Source organism: Sceloporus undulatus, chromosome 8 (genome assembly GCF_019175285.1).
Source record: "Sceloporus undulatus isolate JIND9_A2432 ecotype Alabama chromosome 8, SceUnd_v1.1, whole genome shotgun sequence".
Classification (NCBI taxonomy): Eukaryota; Metazoa; Chordata; class Lepidosauria; order Squamata; family Phrynosomatidae; genus Sceloporus; species Sceloporus undulatus.
In genome coordinates this window covers 29,067,268-29,069,332 of record NC_056529.1, presented here as the reverse complement: position 1 = coordinate 29,069,332, position 2,065 = coordinate 29,067,268, and positions in this window count along the sequence as shown.

Here is a 2,065-nt window from a genome sequence, read left to right as displayed (position 1 = left end):
CAAAGGAGCTACTGACCACTACTGATGGATGGTAGGGATGTCTGCATGGTGCCACAACCCACTAGGCCATTGGGGTTAAAGACAGATGCAGCCACTCTGGTGTGATCCATATACAATCCTTGCTTTCATCAGAAAACATAATTGGCCGACAAACCAAATCTGGATTCACATTCCGGTGTCCAAAATGCTCATATGAAATTACACCCGGACTAGCGTTCTCCTGCTGCATTCTCCCTGTGTCCAAACCAACCAGCCTTTCAGCAGGCATTTCCTCCAGCATCTAACACACCATTCTGTCTTCCTACCGTACTCTTTGAGCTTCCATACTCAACGATTAGCACCAGACCTACCCTTCAAATACTCAGTATAATAGCATGTTTATGTCTGCGGATGCATGCCTCTGTAATTTTAAGCACTCTGACGTGTAGATGTGAACAACTAGATTTATATCTACTTCTGTGACTTAGTTTTATATGCAATTCCTTGTTAATCTATAGTTACCAGGAGCACACCTGTACTGTTTAATATGTAATAAATTGGCACCGTATGTATGGGGGGGAAATATGCCGCTGCACATATTATACCCTTCTGCTACATTGCATTTACAGTTTTTTGGTTGGCTGCCCTTTATCAAAGGAAAATCCAGTCTACCGACAGCTTGATTCCGCTTGGAGCTAATTCAACAGGGAACTGGGACATTAACAAAATGGAATATTAAAACCAAATTTGATGAGTACTACATGCTGAGATCATTTCTTTGTCTTTCTGGAATTTTCTCCCCTCATTAGGTCCAAATCCTGTTTACAGTCCAATTGAATCAATGGGATTCAGTGGTGTGTTGACTCAGTATTCAATAGTGGATCCAATGGCCAACTCTAACTGGGACTTACCAATGGGATTCAAGGCTTATGGTCCTAAATATGTGAAACAGAGATGTGTTGTAAGTAACGTGACATAGTATGCATAGGCCTAGGATGGACATAATGTGGTCCACAAGCCACCTGTGAACCTAGGACTCCACATGTATGGTCCTTGAAACCCCTCCACCAGTTTAATTCATTCTGTTCATTGTTAGTGGGATCATAAATCCAATTCACTTATGTTAACTTAGGGGCTGTACAGATGAGGAGAAAGGGGCAGACAGAGGCCGCGCCAACCAATCGGCACAGCAATGATGTGCCTGGTAAAAGGATCCACGAAACGCAGCTTCTTCCTCTGCTGCTGCCAAGGTGCCATAAACGACCTGGAGCGGCGCCGTGACATCCTTCATGCGCCATGCTATGTGGACATGTCACATGAGGCATGTCGTTGTGTGCGTCGTGTAGACGGTGGTGCACTAAGGTGACACCTGTGGTGCACATTAGGGCTCGGGAGTGTGTGGACGCTCTGCTCTCCCGAGCCCTACTTTAAGCCCCAGGCCAGTGCATAGTGCCAATTTGTACCGGTCCTTAGGCATGTTCCAGTTCCACTGTAGAGACTGAGCTTCTGTGCCATGTAGATACACATCAGAGTGTCTGCTCCATGCAAGATCTCTTCCAGTTTGCACACCAGAGCTCCCGTTCTATGCAAAATCTTCCCCGACCTGAAAACCAAAACCATAAAAAGAGCTCACTTCAGCACAAAACCTTCTCAAGCTTTAAATAGCTTCATATCTCTAACCTTTAATCTCTGATTGGAAACAGGGGCAGAAACATAATGAAACGTCAAGTCAAAATGTGCTACTTGTTATGCCCAAAATTTAACAAGAGTGGGCCTTGTTAAGTAAAAAGTAAAATGTGACAGGATTTACACATTATTCAGCACATAAAGTGGTGAGTGAGGAAGGGGACACCCACCTAGCCAGCCAGATCAGCTGAATCAACCCTGGCGATCAATGTTACTAAGGGCCCAAACAGACGGCCCAAAATAAAGCTGCTTTGGGTCACTAAATGATGCATGCATCCTAAGGGGCCGGAAGCCATGCCAAAGCCACGCTCCAATTCTAAGGACTGGAGCACAGCTTTGGCACAGGTTCTGGCCTCTTATGATGCATGTGTCTTTTAAACAGCATACCACCAAAGTGATC